Source organism: Nyctereutes procyonoides, unplaced genomic scaffold (genome assembly GCF_905146905.1).
Source record: "Nyctereutes procyonoides isolate TBG_1078 unplaced genomic scaffold, NYPRO_anot_genome, whole genome shotgun sequence".
In the NCBI taxonomy this organism is placed as follows: domain Eukaryota; kingdom Metazoa; phylum Chordata; class Mammalia; order Carnivora; family Canidae; genus Nyctereutes; species Nyctereutes procyonoides.
Genome location: NW_026575136.1, coordinates 5,642,656 through 5,665,511, shown reverse-complemented (window position 1 = coordinate 5,665,511; position 22,856 = coordinate 5,642,656). Strand labels below are relative to the sequence as shown.

The 22,856-nt window shown below is 34.9% G+C and overlaps 1 protein-coding gene and 1 non-coding gene across 2 annotated transcripts in view; one reads left to right on the top strand and one right to left on the bottom strand.

Moving 5' to 3' along the window:
- LOC129495604 (low-density lipoprotein receptor-related protein 1B) overlaps positions 1-22,856 on the top strand; it is a 1,831,349-nt gene that overhangs the window by 23,330 nt on the left and 1,785,163 nt on the right. The window lies entirely within an intron of this gene.
- Positions 3,632-3,738, bottom strand: LOC129495638 (small nucleolar RNA U13). Its single transcript, XR_008661577.1, has one exon. It is a non-coding gene; the product is annotated as a small nucleolar RNA U13 (small nucleolar RNA).

Here is a 22,856-nt window from a genome sequence, read left to right as displayed (position 1 = left end):
TTTTATAAACTCTTGTGTGAAAGGATGGGGATTTAGAGTTGGCATTAGTAGACCCTGTAATAAAGCAAATCCCCCTTTCAAGTTCCCCTTGAAGTGAAGAATGACACTTGAACTTTTCATTTGGTAATATGTGGATTATAGATATCCCTCCTCTTACCACTAAGGTGTGTGTCATCTTCTTTGCTATCTTCGTAAATATCCTCCTGGGAGAAAGAGGAAGTGGAGAAGAATTGAGAAATAGCCTTTTGGCTTCATTAGACATTACTTGATTAAAGATTTGGAAGATGCTGTGAAAATACATTTAGTTTTCTGACAATCTTGTAAATGAAGCTCAACAAGTATGCACCAGAGTACTGGTCAGATCCTTGGGAGGAAGCTTTTACACAGCTGACAGATCCTGCTAATGAATTCTGGATTGGAACAATATTTATTTTGGCTTTTCCTTATATACAGCAGGTATATAAGAATCAGCCAATGGTGTGAGGTCAGAGATGTCATTTATTTGGCATATTATATTTATTAGCGTTTGTGACATATTCTAGCTTAAAATATTGTGCTGTTTAATGTATATATATTTATAAAAAATCATTGGGCCATCTCTTGTAGTATTAGAATGTTAAATGGTATTTGTGAAAGAAAAAAATATGCTTGTAACTTCATTAATTGTTGGCTAAGGCCTCTTCCTACTATTATTTTTTTTTAACTAAAATTTGTACACTGAAGATAACTTTAGTTAGCTTCCTAGGTGGCTGCCAAAGCCAAATAATCACATTAAGCTCAAAGTGCATTATTTTATAGATTCAAAGAACATAAAGAAAACGAAGAGCACAGAGATGAATTTCTTTGTTAATGAAACTATCACTGTAAGAACAGCTATGATACTAGGTTCTTCACTAATAGGAAAGAATGATAAATAGTAACGTCTATATTTAAGGAACAGTTTATACATTTGTATATACATTAATTTAACAGAGTGATCTTCTGAGTTTCCAGGGACTAAAGCTATACATAGCAACAAAACAATTTTATGAAAATAATTTCCCCAATTAATTTACATAATTTAATTAATGTGCATAATTTACATAATTATTTTCATCTACATGAAAATTAAGACTTAAAATTACAACTTGAATAATGTGAGTAAAGTCATTCAAATATTAAAATATATGGTGTTTAAAGTAGCAAATACATTAATTAATTCCAACTCTTTACAGATCTTTGCAAGAGTTTGAGGGAAGACTCTAACTCCCCAAAGTACAGGATATACTTCATGCCAGATTATCATATGTATCCTTTCCCCATGACTGAGAAAGAAAAAAATGATATTTATACACTTACACCTAGGAGACATAAGCCCTGATACTCAAGGAGTGATCACAATAGTGATTGACTATCAAATCATTATTGGTTTTTTATTTCCACATTAATTAAATTTCAAATGTAAATGTTTTGGCTTTTAAAACCTGCATATTTCAGTGTTTACTAATATTTTTTATTTTGGTATGATTATCAGGTTTTCCATTATACCTAGTTAAAAATATGTCAAATAAAATTAGGAGGTCTTCCTTTCTGTATATGTAAAATGTCTTTATTTCCTGTGTCTTTCATGGTCCAATTTTGTGGCATGAGTTTCATTAAAAAAGATTTGATTTTTAAATATTATTATTAGTAGGCAATTTATAACCAACATTTTCTTTAAATAACTATAAGTATGCAATCAATATGATTAATTTTGGATGCTTTCAAGATATCATATCAGCAGTAGCATTCTTTCTACCCAGAAGGTGGTAGGAACCTTGTCCTGTTTTTTAACTCCATAAGGCATGGCTACCAAGTCTTGTTAGGTGAATTTGCTTGCGTGAGCTCAAGTGTAATGAGAACGAAGTATCCTGGAGTACCATTCATATTTTCCTTTTGATGCATTTTTAAACAGGGAGGAGAAAGTGGGTGAGATTGTGATTGGGGTGTAAATGGTTCATAATGCTATGTGTGGTAGCATGCACATGGCAACTGTCTTGAGACAATGCTATAGCCTTTAAAATATATTTCCACATACTTTAAATCATTATAAACACCAGTCCTATAAAAATACAAGCTCTTATTTCATACAAGAGGAAATTTAGACTCATTCAAAATCCAACAGTTAAGTGTCAAAGCTCCATTAAGTCTAGAACTCCAATCTCCAAGGCCTTCGTTTTTTTTTAAACTATTATGTCATAATGTAGCTTCCTACCAAAACTACATTAATATTTAATAAAATATAATTTGCAAAAATAGAGCATTATGATACTTTTGTTTTTAACAAATATTTCAAAAGTAAGAAAAACGTGTTTTTCTCTACATATACTAGCTAGAACCTCATGGGAGGCTAAAAATTTGTTCTAATAATGGTTTATGCATTCAAAACATTTTGGGAATTCTTATTTTGGAATTGCCTTAAAAGCCTACGGCATTTTCTTTTCTTTTTTCTTTTTTTTTTTCTGGCATTTTCTTTTAAACTCCGTGCTTTCAAATCTTGATTTCTAAAATGTAAATTTGATTTTTTTTGACATAATCAGAAACCTTATAGAGGTCAGATTTGTGAATGAAGTGATAGATGCAACTTGTTATTTTTATTTTGACTTTCAAATTTTGAAACAGATTATAAGAGGTAGGTAGTATTTAAAGGTAACTCTAGGGATGCCTGGGTTGCTCAGTGGTTGAGCACCTGCCTTTGGCCCAGGGTGTGATCCTGGAGTCCCGGGATCAAGTCCCACATCGGGCTCCCTACGTGGAGCCCGCTTCTCCCTCTGCTTCTCCCTCTGCTTCTCCCTCTGCTTCTCTCTCTGCCTCTCTCTCTGTCTCTCATGAATAAATAAATAAAATATTTAAAAAAATAAAGTAACTCTAAGAGAAATATTTAACAATAGTTTTCTTAATAGCACCAATAAAACATTAGATATGTTATCTATGTCTACCTTAAAGGATAGCTTCTTGTGGATATTTTAGGACTGGATTAATCATCCACAATTCTATTTTATCAGACACATACACTGATATATATATATATATATATATATATATATATATATATATATGTGTGTGTATGTATATATGTATATATATACACAGATTTTATATTTGAATATGTATAAGATTCAGACTATGTCTAACATATGCTTTATATCAAAATGTGTATAACATATGCAGAGAGATAGACACACTAACTTGTATTTCAATTTTATAAATATGAATGTGGTCAATTTCAATCTAAATCATGCAGCTCACCTATGTAACTTGGATGTTACCTAGACTTCACCCAAAGGAATGAGTTATGTTCCTTAGTGAATGAATATGAAGTGACATTTGTGAGGGTCCAGCTGCCAACGTATACTGCTGAGGAGGTCTAGCCTGTTTGTGGTCCACATCACCAGAGCAGTCGCCACTGTTTGAGAGTGGATCAGACTACGTTGATCCTTTATTCCTTTAAATACAAATTCTGCAGCTCATAAACTCGCCTATCCCCACTTCCTTTCCCAAGATCACAAGCCAATTCCCACCCCCCATAAATAATTTGAGGGTAGTTTAATTACGGTAAGAATAACTTAAGAATACATTTGCCTGTGGAAGTTACTTTTCTTTTCCAAGTTCACATCAGATGGGTTGGTTATGTGATGAGGTCATAACAAGTTTTGAGGGAGGCACATGTCACACAATGGTGCAAACACCCAATCATCATGCTTATGAACCCAGAAGGATCCTGGGAATTACTTTTTACATTTCTAAAAGATTTTATTTCTTTGAGAGAGAGCTTGAGTAGGGGAAGGGGCAGAGGGAGGGAGAAGCAGATACTTCTTTGAGCAGGAAGCATTATTGGGGGTTCAACGCAGGCTCAATGAGGGGACCCTGAGATCATGACCTGAGCCAAAGGTCAGACGCTTAACCACTGAGTTACCCAGATGTCCCCTGGAAATTCTTACCTCCTTCCCTCCCTTTCTCTCTCCTTTCAGCCTTGAGTCCCATTGCCCTCAAAGCAAAAGTAAAGGGGAAATAAGTGGGTGGTGGGACAGTGAGTCCTTATAAGAGGAAGGCTACACTGGAAATAGTTTGAGATTGATTTTGGTTCTTTATAACCTATCAGTTTAATTTTATAATCATGTTGTAGAATCATTAAAGAAGCTTGGTTATTATCATCAAGATTCCTGGTTTCAAAGGTGACAGGTTAATGGCTCATTTACTGAGGTATGCAGTTTTCTTTCATTTTTCACTCACAATTATCTTTACTTGTTTTAAAATGCGATGCAGTCTCTAAAATGTATTGTAGTTATTCATTATTTCTGTCAATTAAACTTTCTAAATCATAGATTTAAATGAATCACAAATAAGCATTAATAGATTTCAATCACTGAATGCCCACTTCCTGGAAGAAATGAATGGGGCAGATTTACTTTGGAAAATCTGCTTTCTGCGGCAGCTGGAGCGCTGGAGCTCAGCAGATGTTAGTTTTTAAAAAGCTGGTATTCACTTTGGAAATGGACTCTGGATGTCGGTGTTGTCTTTCTCCATGGACTGAAATGTTTGTTGACAGAGCAGTGTCAATGCTAATATATTTTTAACTGAAACAGTGGTAGCTTCACAGAGCATCTGTGTTCTGTAAGCACTTCTGTGTGATGCCTAGATTGCCTGATATCTTAAGGCAAAGTCATGATTTCTAAACAACAGAGCCGAAACTTTGCTTCAAGGTTTTCATAGGTAGATCCAATTTTAGATGAGTAATATAAAACCAACTATCCTTAAATTTAGACTAAAAAAATACAGTGGTCTCATCAAGGAGGCATAGTGTTTACGATGTAGAAAATCTCGGTTGTAATCGCTATTGTAACATTGTACACATTTGCATTGTTTATGGAATTAAAGTCAACAACTTTTTTTTATATAGACTGAATTAGTTCTCTAGTTCACCAGGCTCCATGATAATTGACGTCTCTCTAACACTTAGAATCCAGGTTACTATCCCGGGAGTGGTGTTATAATGAGGTTGTTGCCATAGAGACTTTGCAATCATTGACGCATTTTTACTATTGGAACTTAAATGCTATGGCAAATTTAGAATTTTAAATCATTTAGAAACAGAACAAATTCTGTGGGGATAGTGTATTATTCTTTTATCTGAAATAAGCCACTTGGGGAACTAATTATTTTGAAAATTGAGGAAAGGTGCTTATTAGCACAATGGTGCCATTTGAGATCTAAGGCTAAGAGAAGAATTTGATCTGGCAAATGCAGTTTACCAATAGAAGTCCAGTGTCAGAAAATCCCAATGAATGTCAGTTTGATTTGGGATTATTAATACTGAAAATAGCATGGACAATGTTTTATACACACGAAACGAATAGGTTTGCTACGGAAATATAGAAATGGTAGATTGCCTGTCTTTAAACTATCAATTAACTATTAAATTTCTGTTTGAGATTTAAGCAGAAAATATTTTATCCTCTAAATCATTTTAATATTATAATCATATATGTGCCTATAATGTTAAATATAGGCTTTGGAATAAAATAGTTTGACTGCTTTATGGAATTGTACTGCCTACGGCATCATTCTAAACTAGTGTTGCCAATTACTCTTCGAAGTTAAAGCTGGCCACTGGGATGGTGGCCATCAAGGGAAAATATGAATTATAATATCTCAATAAGATCAAGAAACCATGTTGGATCTGGTTTTGCGATGCATCACTATTGATTAATGAGTTTCCCACCATTATGGATTGTGTCATATAACAGAAGATCGCAGTGACTATCCATGATGTCCTGGATTCAACTTGTGTTATTCTCATTTTTATTCTGTATGAATAATGTTTCCAAGCAGAAATGCACCAAGTTATTGCCTGAAAGCCAGTTGCCTATTCGTTTATTAAAGAATCATCTATCATGGCAAGAGTCAACACTATGTTTAGAGGAGAAAAGTGAGTTCTAATTAAGGATGATCTACTTGAATTAACAAAAGTGAATTACAACTTTTGGAATTACGTATCTTTTGAAAATTATCAGTAGTACTGTTTAGAGTACATTTCTACTTTATCTTCTCATTTAGCCATGACTTAGTTCATTTAGATTGTGCAGAATAATATGAGGCCCCAAGTAAATTAAGGTTGACTTAACTTTAAGGTTGACCCTATAATTTCTCTCAATAAGTTATTCATCTATTTACTATAGCTCTACTTCTATGAGTGATAATAGAGAACAATTTTATTTTACTAACTTTGTCCCTGTTGAAGACAATTTAGAATTTTAAACTATAGAGTTCAGATTTTGTTTGTTCTCTAATCTTACAATGAGGTCTTAATAACTGAAAATGAATATACATTTGAGTGTTTTTATGGTAAGAGTAAAATATGTTCTCTAAGCTGAAAAGAAATTAAGGAACCATTTTAAGAATTCTCAAATGGGCCAGTTTCCTGTGATATCTACTTCTAAGTAATTCCTAACACTATGGAATACTTTTGGGAATTCAGATATTCTTTAAAATTCATCAGTGTACTTTGAACTATCGTAAACACTTTCCTAAATGTTTACAAATGCAATTGTCTATTACAAAGCAACAAAGAAGATTTAAGATTCAGTGAGGTCTAGATTGGATGTGGCACTCTTGATGATGTCCTTGAAATGACTGAAAATATTTATGTAAAGCACATTTTCTAGATCTGACCCCAAGCAAATTTCCTTTTTTCTTTATCTTTGTCAGGTTAGAGTTAATGTAGTGGCATTGAGGAATATGAGCAGGAGGGGAATATCTATGTATTCTTTATTTGCTGATGTGGTTAGAGGACCATGCAAGAGACTAAGATTTTTTTACGGCTTATCCTTGTTCTTCCAGAACATTAAAAAGTAGAGAATTTAGAAGAGGAAAATTATTAGACTTAGATGCTTCATTGTCAGGGACTTGTAAGAAGAAAAAATGACACCATGTGATTTATTCTCATGACAAGATTGTAAAGAGAACAAGAAGTACAAAAACTCAATCTGTTGTTGTTACATTATTTACATTTGTACATGATGTCGTCTTTATCCTGAATGCGATATTTGAGTGCTTCAAAATGGTAATATAGAATCTTCATAAAGATTTACAGAGCCAACTTCAAACAACTAAATTCTTAATTTAATGGTAATTATATGGTTTAAAAATGTACTTTCTTTTTGTGGCATATTTTTTTCAATAGCTAGCTCTGTGTATGCTGACATTAAATCATTTTGATGTCCTTCAAAATACATACTGGCTTCCTTGAGTTTTGAAATGTAGAGATCTATTTAGCTCTACATTCGGTAACTTTAAAATTGAAAAGTACCAGATATGATTTTCCAAATAATTTTTCAAATCAGTCATTTAACTTTAAAATGTTAATTGCTGGGACGCCTGGGTGACTCAGTGATTGAGAACTGCCTTCAGCTCAGGGCGTTGTCTCGGAGTCCCGGGATCAAGTCCCACATGGGGTTGCCTCGAGGAACCTGCTTCTCCCTCTGCCTGTGTCTCTGCCTCTCTGTGTCTCTCATGAATAAATAAATAAAATCTTAAAAAGAATAAAATGTTAATTGCTAATCCCCAAATCCAAATATTGTATGAAATTAAACTGTTGCTTTCCTTTTTGCATATGTGGTACCTTGAATAATAAAACACGATGCTTTCTTTATAAATACTAATCAACTCAAATGTCTTGCTCATGTTTGAAATGGGTCAAAAGCATTTGACTGAAACATCATGGAGCCCCATCATTTTAAAGAAAATGAAGAAGTTTAAAATGAAGCTTGCACTGATTGTTTCTTTGGAACAGATATGTTTGAAGGTTTTCTTATAAAATAGGTCCTGTTTGACACTATGAATAAGAGATCATCCCTTCTTCCAAAATGTTACATTCTGGTAGAATAACTGCTAGCATGAGAAGTTCCAGCTTTGTACCAGACAAAATAGATACAGCAGGATTCTTGGTAAAACAGATTTTTTGTAGTGGTAATCATAGCAGACTGTGGACTAAGATAGTTAATGGTCTGCCTAAACATGCACATAAAAATTATAATCAATAATTGCATAATCACTCCATCAGATTTGTTTTAATTCATTCATGAGAGACACAGAGAGAGGCAGAGACACAGGCAGAGGGGAGAAGCAGGCCCCATTCAGGGAGCCCGATGTGGGACTCGATCACAGGACTCCAGGATCAACCGTGGCCCGAAGGCAAATGCTCAACCACTGAGCCACCCAGGTGTCCCTCCACCAAATTTAAAAAAAAGAATTTACATCTGCTGTCTTATGTGACTTCGTAATAGCAACATAGACCTGATGCATTTTAATAGTAAATGAATTAATACAAGCATTTAGTTTCCTAGCCAGTAATCAGAGACTGAATTCTATGGTCAGGGATGTTTTCCCCCATCACAGTATGAGGCTTATGGTTCATTTATTGGAACAAATGGATTATACCATAAGGTAAATGGTTACAGGCATAGTTGATATCACATTGGAAGATCAGAACTGGTACAAAAGGGCCTTTGTAGAGTACACATTATTTGGGGGTCATGTGAATCATGGAAATGATTGGCTTGCCTTGCTTGTCAGATGAGTTCTCAGAATATTATACTTTCCATGTACCTTACTTTAAACTACTTAGTGAGATTGTTTCCTGGGTAAACATTCTCTGGTATCTAGTCCTAGTGTGATACAGAGCAAGGTGTGTTCTTTGATTAGTCCATTACTAAAACATCAAACTGGTAAATTTCTGCCTTCATATCTTTTGCATGAAATATAATTGATAACGTCCGTCTCCTCTCGTACAGGACAGTGTGGCTAGAACTAAGGAAAACAAGTCTATAAAGTTCGGTCACCTTTCCCAAAAAAGAATGTGAGTATAATACAGGTGCTATTTGTTTGGATTTATAAGAAGTAAGTCTAGGGGCATCTGGGTGGCTCAGTAGGTGCAGCATCTGCCTTAGGCTTTGGTCATGATCTCAGGGTCTTAGGATGGCCCCATGTTACATTAGGCCTCCTACTCAGCAGGAGGTTTGCTTCTCCCTCTCCTGTGCCCCCCATGCTTTCCCTATTGCTTTCATACTCTCTCTCAAATAAAATAAAATCTTAAAAAAATAAGTCTAGCACAGAAAGTACTGTCAAACAGGCTAAGATCTGGCATCTACAATGAATTTCAGTTGATGTCACCGTGGTTTTCATAATTCCTGACATATAGGACTATTTTCCAGGCATTGAATAGAACTACAAATTAATTTCATATTGAATCTCAAGTGATCTTGACATGGTAATGTCTTCTTGATTCTTGGTGTTGGATTCTAACCTAGAGAGGTTCCATGCAACAATTTAACAGTGATCATCTATTTTCTAATCTGCTTGTAAAAATGATCAAATATACAAAGTTAAAGATGTAGCATTACATATATTAAATACTAAATGTCAGCATTAGCTGCTTTCCAATTCAAAGAAAACTACACATTGAAGGAGTTATTTTCTAATCTTAGAAGGGGTTAATTTGGACACTGAGTAAAGGCCATTGGGGTATAGTTTAATGCTTGGAGATTGTAATTAAGTAAGACCTGTAATATCCCTATGAAAACCTTCAGAATGTTGAAGTCATTGGTTACATCTGACTCATTTGTATGGTCACCTTAGTTGTTCCTTTGTTCTTAAATATCATGAAACAAAAATTTTAATTAAAGGATACACACAAACACATGCTACAGCTAAGTGGTTGTTTGTATAAACCATACTAGATATTTTAAGTACTTAATATTAGGGAACTATAAACTATGGAGTCTATTGAACTACTTACTCCCTTGAAATCAATTTACCTTACAGTAATGGCACATCACAGGTTCTTATTAAGGGATTTTTTTTTAACTGTGAGGTGCTAAAGAGAATGCTATAGCATAATATACATTTGGTAACTTATACTCTTGTGCATTGCTTCACGTCTTGCTAAAAACATACACATTCCATTGTGAGTAGGTTTTAAAATATAGGTGTCCATCTGCTGATTTAAAAAAAAGGCTTTTTGTATATATGTATTGTATCCATTTTTGTTGTTGTTCTCTCAGAAGACTCTTTTTCCATTTTAGCCAATATTTTACAGTTTGAAATTAACACATTGCTTACCTAACCATAGTGCCTAAAATGTGGCTAATTGGGTTAATTCACATAAATGCTACAAATCTTCCCTGAACTGTAGCAGCACTTAGGTGTATATATGGTACAAGAAACATGGCATCCAATGAAATCTTTATTAAATTCTTTCCTGAATTATTTTCTCTTGTTTTTAAGTGAATAGATATTCACTTATATAACCACCAAATCTTAGTATGGGAAGGCAACTTACTCACTTTAAATTATACTGTATTTTTTATCACTTTATTTAAAACCAATAATTTTAAGTAATATAGCCTAAAACAAGCATGTTGAATGAGGTATTTTGAATCTACTTTCTATGCTACTGGACTGATGATTCTTTTTGCTAACAGTTTAAATACAACTTAATGTTTAAGAATTTTACAACATCATAGGTTCAAGTGGTCCTTCAGAATGTCAGTCTTGCATGTTCTGTGACCACCTTAAACTTTAGTTTATCTTTGTGGGCCCCAAATAAAGGTAGCCTGAATACTAAAGCCAACTTCTAATATGAAGTCCTAATCAAGGAACTACCAGCCCAACAGCCAAAATTTATGGGAAAGGAGTTTAAATCATTGCCTGTATCTTAAAAAATTCTAAGAGAGTTGCCTTACCTGCATCATATCTTCTTGAGAATCACTTTATTTCTGCTCCCACTGTAGAAATGAATCACTTGCATGGCACTTGCTCACGGCTCATTTCTTGTACTGAGCTCTCCAGACATGTTCTTTCATCTGGACAAAGTATAGGTTTGGTTTTCCACACACCCCTGTGAGCATGCATCACAAAGCACACACCGTCCTGGATATCAGCTCTGCTCACCTCATTAGCTCCTTTCTATGTCCACTATCTACATTGCTTTTCTGGCTTTTCTAGTTCTATGTTCACACATTCAATGTGTTATGGACAGTGGAAGAGGGGAGAATTTTCAATGCTATATTTTGTTTTACCTGTTATATTTATTCTCTTGACTTTTTCAAAAGCTTCTTAAGAAGGGAATGATCTACTCTAACTATCCATTCATTGCACTCAGTTTGCTATAATGAAGTGAGATGAAGGATGATTTATGTAATACCCTACATAAGGTATTATTTCATACATTTTGAGGTCAATAAAAGTGATTCTGCTATAGGGAATTTAATAAATAGCTGACTAGGAATTGGGGAAAGAAAAATTGCTCTTGTTTTCATGAAACTCATGGTCTACTAGGAAAGATAGTATTTGTATTATAATTACTAATAATGAGTTTTAATTACTGCAGAAGAAATGGAGACATAATAACAAAATGACATAATAATGACATAATAACGTAATGACATAATAACAAAATGTCTGAAGGGACATTCAGAGAAGTTCTTATTTGGATGAGGAAGAAATTTGAGCTATGCATGATGAAATATGAATGTGTAAGGCAGAGTATTTGGAGATGGTAAGAAAAGTGGAGTATAGATTCGTAGATGGGAAAGCATGCATGGTCCATGTAAATGGCCTCTGCTCTTTTATGTGCTTTTAGTATTATTGGAGTATAGATAGTTTATAACTGTATTTTCTTATATATGTTTCAAAATAAATGTAGAAAACCTATTATGACAGTTTGACAGGAAATGTGCAGGAATTTACAAGAAAAATGCTATTGGGGCACCTGGGTGGCTCAGTCAGTTAAAAAGTGACTGACTTGATTTCAGCTCAGGTCCTGGGAGCCCCTATGTAGGGCTCCATGCTGAGCAGGGTGTCTGCTTGAGGTTCTCTCCTTCCCTCTGCCCCATCCAGCTCTCTCTCTCTCTCTTTCTCTCTCTCAAATAAATAATCTTTTAAAAATTACTGTTAATACTTGTTTTTAAATATTTGCTGGGAAACAATCATATTTACCATCTCATATATGTATATAACTATGCATATATAGTATTTTTTCACTGACCTGTTATATTTAAACCTTTTAAAGCTATAGAATTTATAAAAATCCTATACAGAAAACATATAAGACTTTATAAGTTTATATAAATTCTCAAAGGAGTCAGACTGCATTTTTTAAATCTACTTCATGGTTGTTTATGCTTCCGTGCCTAAAGGCCATTGGAATTTACTTCTTGTACTTGTGTGTGTGCATCCTATCTGTTATTTTCTAAAAATATTTTTATAAGATATCTTCTCACAAAGTAATTAATCTTAAGGACAACACTGAGAAAAGTACATAAGTATCTGTGGTAAAATATCAGGGTAAGCAATCATTTATATGAGAATACTAAAATGTCAAAAAAATTCTGGATATATAGAAACTAGCATTTTTTCAATATTCAGGCTTCGTTACCAGTCAGCAAGTATTTATTTTTAAACAATTACTAGGAATTTATTAAGTAACAACCAATATATTGGGCACTTCTCAAAAGATAAGAGAGCCAAAGATCAGCTGCACAAAACAGAAAATCTTATTCACAATGCCATATGCAAAGGACATTTGATTACACATTAAACAAGACACCTGGAGGAAATCAGTCTAGAGATGGTACTGGGGCTCAATGATGACCCATATTGTTTTTATTCAGCTTCCCGTTCATCCTCAGTATTGGCTTAAATCGCCCTACTATTCATCTGCTGGAGGAAAGGATGGCAGAAAGGATTTTTTCAGAGGGGCTCTGACGTTTATTACTGAAGGCAAATTTTTCTAGAATCTCTTCAAAAGTCTTCTAATATTTCATTGGTCAAAATTACGTCTCATGTTCATTCCTAGCTGTAAGAGAGGCTGGGGAGAGTTTTTTGAAAAGGGGTATGTATTAGTCATAACTTACTTAGACCAATTGCAATGCATCCCGTTGGGCTGACTGCATTTTCTTCCTAAAAAAAGACCAGAGTTCTAATCTGAAAGAAAAGGTATCCAAGGTGGACATTGGTGGCATGAGGCAGGGACAGTGAATTGGCTAATAGCCAGTGTCTTTCATATAGAGATAGAAACCCATGTCCTCTTAAATTGTGGAATAGAGTCTTGAATTCAGATCTTTAGACTCGGGTCCAAATGGTCTTTTTTTTCCTCATAACACCTAAGAGGTTTTGAAGGAAAGCTTGGCTGTATTTTTCTTCAGAACATTATTTTCAGAGAACTTATCTATGCTTTTAAAAATCATTTTCAGGGATCCCTGGGTGGGGCAGCGGTTTGGTGCCTGCCTTTGGCCCAGGGCGCGATCCTGGAGACCCGGGATCGAATCCCACGTCGGGCTCCCGGTGCATGGAGCCTGCTTCTCCCTCTGCCTGTGACTCTGCTTCTCCCTCTGCGTGTGTCTCTGCCTCTCTCTCTCTCTTTGTGACTATCATAAATAAATAAAAATTTAAAAAAATCATTTTCAGCTCTTAGTTATCTTCTAAAGTTCAAAACAAATAAAACCAACCTTATTCTTTATTATATGAGACACATAGAAAACAGGATCCAAATGGATCACCAATAGTGTCTCTCACATTACAAGATGGTGACAGTGTGCTTTCCAACTTCACAGTGTTCTTTAAACACTTTAGTCTAACATGTAAATACTTTTGCCAAAGTCTAAAAAATAAGCTTGCCTCTGAAAATAGAAGTGTTAGATAAATATGAAATGACATTTATACTTCATTTTAAAAACGAACAGTCTTCTTATTTAGTTCTTTGCTTAAAGAGCAGGTAATTACAGAAGATAATCCAGGCAATGAAGGCAGATTTTACCTACTTAGTGGTTAATCAAAAAATAAAACATAACCAATGAGAGAAATTTTCAAGGAAATCCATATAGAATTTTTGGCCTTATCTATGAAGTTATTGTAATTATATCTCTTCTTTAAAGGGGAACTTGTTGGAGTAAAACTAAAATTATTATTTTTATATTAAATAATGTATTTTTCATATTAGTTAACATGTAGCATATCTGGGTTTTTTCTAGCTTCTAAAATTAGTGCATTTTTCACATAAATGAACTTCAGTAATAGCCTAGAAACCATATATCCACTTAAAGTCTTGAAAGGTGAAATTTTTATAGGATGAAATTCCCCTAGAGGGTAAGAATAAGTTAGGAACAAGAATACCAAGTGGATAGTACTTTGTATTGCTAGTTCATTTTTCATTAAGTCAACTTGCATATTTTGGTTTTACAGTTCCATATGACTCATATAAATAATTCACACACTTGGTTCAAATTGTGGAAATAATTGGTGGGAGATTATTTGGAGTATTTTTGTTTGCAATGGTGAATACCTTTCCTATTAAATGAAATCCTGAATATTTTTTAAAACATCAGATTCTCCTTATCTTTCCTATATGTAATTATTTTCATCTCTGTGCCCAGAATATGTGTATGATTGACATTTGAAGGATCAGCATGATGGAGAGGAGGGAGGATAAGGTTTGAGAAGAAAAAGCTTTGTTCTTGGACACAAATCTGAGCCTGTTTTGTTAACTGTAAAATGGTGGTGATCACAGCTCAATGATAAGGCTGCTTGGAGGATTGGAGATAACACAGGTAAAGAGTAAAAGTTATCTGATCCTCATAACTAGAAATTGAGCTATTATTATTAGTATTTACAAGTTACAAACCAAGGCTTAGAACTATGTGTATAGCTGTAATGTGTAAATAAAATTTGCACTTAAAACATTTATAACTAGAGGATTGCTGGGTGGCTCAGTGGTTTAGCGTCTGCCTTCGACCAGGGTGTGATGCTAGGGTCCCAGGATCGACTCCTGCATCGGGCTCACTGCATGGAGCCTGCTTCTCCCTCTGCCTAAGTCTCTGCCTCTCTCTCTCTCTCTCTCTCTCTCTCTATCTCTCTCTTTCTCTCTCTCTCTCTCTCTCTGTCTTTCATGAAAAAATAAATAAAATCTTTAAAAATTTTTAAAAAACCTTATAACTGTGATTTTCAGCTTTTGCCTAGTTTCTGACAAAGATCAATTTTTTGAATAAGTGATTAATGAAGCTATGTTTTACTTCTATTTATTTATTCTTTTAGAGAGAGAGGGAGAACGTGAGCATGCATGAGTAGGGGAGGGGCAGAGAGAGAAGGAAATAGAGAATCTTAAGCAGGCTCCCTGCTCAGCGTGGAGCCTGATGCACGGCTCGATCTCACAACCCTGAGATCCTGGCTGAGCCAAAATCAATAGTCTAATGCTTAACCCACTGAGGGACCCAGGCACCCATCCTTTTAATATAATACAAAAAAAGTAATTTTTTTATATTTACATATTTTCTCCTTATCCATATAGATGGAAAAATACATCTAGGACTTTGTGGAGGTTTTTTTTTTTTTGTGACAGTAAGTCACAGATAAAACTTTTGGATATATGATGAAGCTAGTCATGCGATATGTGAGACTAAAAGCATGCCTGGCTTCGAAAGATATGAGAGAAAACAGACAAAACCAAAAAAGCAAAAACAAAAAAACAACAAAAAAACACTATACCACAAACCAGATCCTACAACAAAATCCTCTTTCCTGGTAATAGAAGTGTGATAGTCCCCCTTTATCCATGGTTTAGCTTTCAGGAGTTTCAGTTACCTGCAGTCAACCATGGTCTGGAAACAGACGATACTCCTGACATGGTCAGTAGTAGCCTATACTATGTGGCAGTGTTTACATCATTCATTCACTTCATTTCCTCACACAGGCATTTTATCATCTCATGTCATTGCAAGAAGAAGGGTGAGTGCAGTTCAGTAAGATCTTTTGGGAGAGACCTCATTCACATAACTTCTATTTCAGTATATTGTTTTAATTGTTCTATTTTATTATTGTTGTTGTCAATCTCTTACTGTGCCTGATTTATAAACTAAACTTTACCATAGGTATGTAGGCATAGGAAAAAGCACATTATGTATAGGGTTCAGTACTCTGCAATTTCAGGCATCCACTGGGGGTCTTGGAGCATGCCCTCTGTGGGTAAGGGAGGATTGCTTTATTAGGTGAATATGAACTTTAATGTATAGTTCTGGTAATTCATTTGATAACTGCCTTATGGCTGTTATAAAAGTACTTGAACAGGCTTAAACTTTGCTTCTTTTATTATGCCAGTTAAATTTATATTTTCTCAATCAGATTGATATGTCATACTCCTCCAAGGTAGTTACTGGTTCCCTGCTGCCTATAGAATGACAAACTTCTATTACACTTGAAGGGCATTATAATCTCCCTTGAACTCACTATTCTTTCCCCTTTTAGACCCTATTTGTCTATGAGTCATATGTTCCTGTCATGTGGTTCCCTCCTTCTCTCCAAGGTATTTAAAATATATGGCCTGACCTGTTTATGTTCATTCTGTTCCTGAAGCATCGAAGCATAGAATGTCCTTTCTTCACATACCAACTCTTCAGAATTCATGAAAGCATCAAATATTTTCGCAAAACTTTTCTCAATCCTTTTACATTTTTATAATTTTTTGTTTCATTTTCAGTTGCAAGGCATTTGGAATCTATGCATTGCACTATTCCTTTTATTTTATGGTTATATCTATCTCCTACATGAATACACAAACACCTTAAGGGAAAGCCATATTTTTTAATTTCCCATGTGTTCCATGGTATCTATCAAAGGATATTATAAATCCCCCAATAAATAATTGCAGAAAGAGCAAAAAATTAATGTAACATTGATTGCATGACTAATGCTTTTATATTCTTGTCACAATATTCCCCCTTTAAAAGAATGTAAGCCCCATGCTTGGGGATTTGGTCTGTTGTGTTCACTTAATGTGTTCCCAGTGCCTAAAAGTGTCTGGGACTCAGCATTTCTTGACTATAATAATACATATATCTGTATAAGTCAAATAATCATTAAACAAATATGCTTTTAGGACTATTTTGCTAAACATTGATGTTTTAAAAATTTTAATAAAATATCGACAGACTGATCATCTGCGACTATTTTTTTTTTATGTGGTTGGAGGTAGTCCTGATTTGAAAGATCTTTAAAAGAACTAATGACTGAAGTGTTATCTAAATCTAGTCATCAGGGCAGCCCCAGTGGCCCAGCGGTTTGGTGCTACCTTCAGTCTGGGGTGTGATCATGGAGACCCGGAATCGAGTCCCACGTCAGGCTCCCTGCGTGGAGCCTGCTTCTCCCTCTGCCTGCGTCTCTGCCTTTCTCTCTCTGTTTCTTTCTCTGTGTCTGTCATGAATAAATAAAAAATAAAAACTTTAAAAAAATAAATAAATAAAAACAAATCTAGGCATCAGAGGGTGTTACTGAATTATACTTTACTACACCTCAACGAGTAGAGTTTTCACAGTTTAAGTAGACTAAATGCAGTTGGGAAGATTTATTTAGGACTGGTTACTGAAACAGATATTTAGCTTAATTATGTTTTTTGTTTGTTTGTTTGCAAATCATAGCTAATGTAGGTGCCCTATCTTTAACTTTCAAATATCAAGCAGTACTGATTGATATCCTTGATGCAAAATTTGAAAATGGGCATAGGTGAATTTTGTTTTTTGGAATAGTTATTTTTCAATGGAAGTATAGTCTTAAAATATTAAAATTAAATTTAAAACAATATATAGCCTGAAATTAAAATGTTAAGGCATTGTGTCAGAACTACAATGAAAACTATAGAAAATCCTTTAGTGAATTACTTTTGATATATGAAAAATTATTTACTAATTTGCGTGTTCTGCACAATTTGATTTTTATGTATATGAACATATTTTATACACATATATTCTTCAGAAAGAATGAGAGAAAAATAAATTAATATCTGAGTACTTAATTTTGAAACTAGTTTGTAAAAGGTCATTTCAGGCAGGAAGAGATAGTGTTCCTATAAAGTACAGCTTGCTATCTGTGTGCTAATTGAGCTTATCTCTTGCCTGAAACAGAATTATCTGTTCTTAGGCTTAAGAAAAGCTGCTATATTCAGTACAGTGGTATTTACAAAAGATCTAGCTTGGTAGACACTTTATCTTCCTCTGTGGTTCCTTGTCTTTGTTAGGCAGAAAAGAATTACATGGTATTATTCTTACTTTGCTGAAAAGGTGTGATATTTTACTAACGAAATGAAAATGATTGCTGGAATATGTTTACATGCTAATAAGTGGCAGAGACTCAGAGGGGGAAAAGATTACCCTCTGAATTTTTTTTCTTATAATTCCTCTTTGGAGATCTGTATTGAAATAGCATGCCCTTTTGTTGTAATTCACATATATAATCCTAAATATTGTATTTTCATTCTCTATCTTTTTTAAAGATTTATTTATTTATGTATTTATTTATTATTATGTATGTATTATTTATTTATTTGAGAGAGAGAGAACGTGAGCAAGTGAGCAGGGGGAGGGGCACGAGAAAGGGACAATCTTGAGCAGACTGCCTGCTGAGTATGGGTATGGAGCCTGAGGTGGGTCTTGAGATTTCGACCTAAGCTGAAATCATGAGTTGGATACTTAACCTGCTAAGCCACCCAGGCACTCCAACATTCTCTTAAAGTTACTGCCAAGTAAGACATATCAAGCCTACAGAATTCGAGCTCTGATGAAATAAAGGGTAGTTTACTAAAAACAGCAATAAAAGGAAGATTATTTAAATTGTCTACTCCCACCTAACCTGCCATTTCTTTTTCCCCAGTACAAGTCCATAAGAAGATGCTATCTGAGATACTGTGTCAGTTATCATAAACTCCTATACCCACGAGGGAATAAACATTCTGGACAGTGGAAACCTAAAGTAGAAAGCTGCAGGGCTCCATATTACTCTTTCTTGACTATCCTTATTGAAACCAGGGAGTAATTATTACTCAACAAGAGAACTGATCTTGAGCTCTCAAGATCACAGAAGAGTCATTAATTAGATTGGGCCAAAGGGGAAGAGAAGGGATGGGGAAAAATATTTCACAAAGGCAAAAAAAAAAAGAGCATGTAGAGGGGAGTGAAAGGAAATTGCTTTCTTGATGACAGTGAGATTTTAAACTTTGTTATATAAATATGGGACTCCTGGGTACCTCAGTCATTAAGTGTTTGACTCTTGGTTTCAGCTCAGGACATGATATGAGGGTCCTGGGGTGGAGCACTGCATCAGGCTCTGTGCTCAGCAGGGAGTCTACTGGAGATTCTCTCTCCCTCTCCCTCTGCCCCTCTTCCCCCAAGATAATTAAATAATAAATCTTTAAATCTTAAAAAAGTTTAACTTTATTACATAAATATGAGATTGTACTCAATCTTGTCTACACTACCTAGAATATAGGGTTGACATAAAATACAGGATACCCAGTAAAATTTGAATTTCAGATAAGTATTTGTTGTTTATCTGAAGTTCAAATTTAGCTGAGAGTCATGCATTCTTATTTACCAAGTCTGGCAACGCTATCCGAAGACACATTGTTTTTTCTAAAAATGTTCTCCTTTTGTTATTTTCTTTATAAGACCACAAACAAGGGGAAAGTGCCACTGGCAGATCCATTTCCTAGGGCCCTAAGTGCATCTTTTTCTAAGGACTAACATCTCTTTTGAAATATGTTATGGGAAGAGTTTGAATAATAGCATTACATTTTCACCCTTGGAAAATGACATATTCTGGCTCATGCTGAGATACTTCTGAATACATTAAGTACTTTATTAGGTACATAAAGGATCTTGTTGGGTTTTTTTAAGACTTTATTTATTCATGAGAGACAGAGAGAGAGAGAGAGAGGCAGAGACATAGGCAGAAGGAGAAGCAGTCTCCCTAAAGGAGCCCAATATGGGACTCAATCCCTGGACCTGGGATCACGCCCTGAGCTGAAGGCAGACGCTCAACTGCTGAGCTACCCAGGCGTCCCAAGGATCTTGGGTTTTTTGTTTTGTTTTGTTTTGTTTTTTTTTTTTGATATATTTTTTTTAAATTGGAGTTCAATTTGCCAACATATAGCATAACACCCAGGGCTCATCCCGTCAAGGATCTTGTTTTGATGCAACTTTTTATTTCCTTAGTGTTCAGATCACCTGTAAAAGGTTAAAGGGTAAATTAACATAGCTACTGAATATGGACTGGCAGGATAGACTTGATCAACCAGTGGCCTCTAGACATACATGACCAAAGGTCCAGAGGAGGGTAATGTAGACCAGTGGCTTCAGGCCTGTCCTAGATAACTGTCCAATCACAATTTACCCTTAACATATACATAGTATTATATTTACATAGACTATACTCAAATATGATTTGAGGTATTGAATGTATGCATTAAATCAGTGATAAAAGTCAAATTAATTTGGATGTTGCAATAGGCCCACCTACAGCCACAGTGCATGTGAGCAAGCTATCACAAACACATAAGGATGGACATTTCTACTACATCTCATAAAATAATGTGTCCTAGAAAATATAATATGTAAATATGTAGCATACGACAAGTCGTTTTTATTTAATATGGGCTTTATGTTTGTATATAATAATTGTATGCATGGAGCTGAAAAATACTCTTAACATTTTCCATTGATGCTTAACTGAGTTCCTGGCTCTTTATAGATACTCAATAAATTATCTATTGAATGAACAGATACATCTCCTACCTCAAGTGAGTTCACAGTCCAGTGGAGTAGATGGATATGGAAAGGTATAAAAATAGTACAGTCTTACTGGTGTCATGCTACTATGAGAGGAGTAAGGAGACACATATAATCTGTGCATGTGGGGAGCTAGAAAGGCATCCCGAAAAAAAATCAATCTTTGAACTAAATGCAGTTATTTAAGGAAAACTAGGTGAAAAGATGGAAAGGATGTAGAGAGGGAGTTTATGAGCATAGGGCTGGATGTGAGAAGCCCTGTAAATATTGTGAACATCACTGATGGAAATACTCCTGAGGTATAAATTTTAATACAGAGAGGACAAAAAATCGAAGTCGAAAACTTAGGGGGCCTCATTTTATGTCAGAGTAAAGAGCTTGGACTTTATTCTGTAAACCACTGGGAATCATTGGCAGATTTTAAGCAGGGCCTAAAAAGGTCAGATATGCAGTTTCGTTGGAGCATTTTGCTAATTATGTGGCGAATGGATCTGAAAGGGGCCAAATTGCAGGCAAGAGCTTTAGGTAAGTAACTGAGACTAATGCAAAGATAAAATGATAAATTTGGGAAGGTTATTGGTAGAAATGGTTGGTGGAGGGGGAAGTGCTCAGGTTGAAGAAATATTATATAGAGGAAAATCAGAAGTGCTTGGGATCAGTTCGATGCATAAACCAGGAATGCAGAAATGTCTAGCACCAGTTGGATATGTGACAGTGAGTATGTGCGAGAGCAGTCTACGTTGGAAAGTTGGAACAAGTGAATCGAGGTTCATCAACTTAGAGTAAAATCCTGAGTGGGTATGGGATCACCTTGAAGAGTGTGAGCACAAGTGGAGAGCTAACAAGAAAATGGAAAGCTAGAGAGCATCAAAATTGAACATTCAGATGGGGGAAGATGAGAGAGACGAGGGGGAGGAGGAAGGGGAGATAAGGACAAGAGAGAGGGAAAACAGTACAGTGTGAATCAAGAAAACAAGAACATTAAAAAATGTTGACACAAGAATAAAGGTGCCAAATAGAGCACGGAGGTTCTGCAAGACATATCTTCATCCAAATCTTTTTCAGAATATCTTTATAACACAAAACTCAACAGAGATTCATTTAATTTTCTCACCCCTGTTTGGAGAACAGATTTTAAATTAGAAAGGTGCTTATCCCAGACTAGTCATGACATTTGATAAAGATTTTTTGCCCTGCTTAATGTACAGTCTAGGAAAATTTCATAATGAACTGATTAGAATTTAAATGATACCTGTTTTAAAACATCTTTTCATACTGCATGTATTTATAGGACAGATTATTCAAGTTCCTAAGTCTATCAGGAAATTAATTTACAGTTTAAAGTGAAGTAAATATATACTGTGTCTGTATCTAAATTCCTCAAGAGATAAATTATATTCTATCAAGCATAAAATACATATTTAAATATTATCTGTTTACACACGCTTACATGATAAACTCAAAGAGCCCTTTCGGAAGCATTATGGGATATCCCTTAAATATAATAAAATACTGCAGTCCTGCAAAAGAAGGTGCTTCTTTATGATTTTTGATTTTAGCAGTACTTTAAGAGACTGGACATTTAAGGACCAGTAACTGAGCAGCAGAGATGTTCACTGGGAAATAAAGTGAGGAGAGATCAGGGAAGCTAGGTGTGAGGAAGGGTAAGAAAAACCAACAGGGCTAATACCATGACTTCCACGGAGTTGGAAGTAGTGAGGCAAGGACAGAAGATTCTATTTAATTTATTTATTGAGACACATAGCCCCCCTGGCCATTTGTGTTCTCAGAAATTTCTTGCTAGACATCTCCTTCTTTGAGTCTAGGCTTACTGTCATGCTGCATGCCTTTATGAACCTCTCTATCCTGAATTTCTTCATCATTACCCCTTCTCATCTCTATCACTTGTTGTCCCTTCACCAATCCCACAGCCTTTTCTATTCTCTCTCTCTCTCTGTCTCTCTCCATCTAATATACACACACGTATATATACACACACAGAATGAACTGTATGTATTCAAACATGTGTATAAATAATATATATACATGTCCTTCCTAATATATATAGATGATATGTGTGGATATTTACATGTATAGGTATAGATGTCTATGTTGGGCATGTGTAACAAAACCATGAGATTTTGATTATTCACATCTTTCATTTTCCGTGATTTGAACATTTCATTTAACAAAAGGGAAAGCTGAGAAAGAAGTGACTTAACTTGTCTTGTG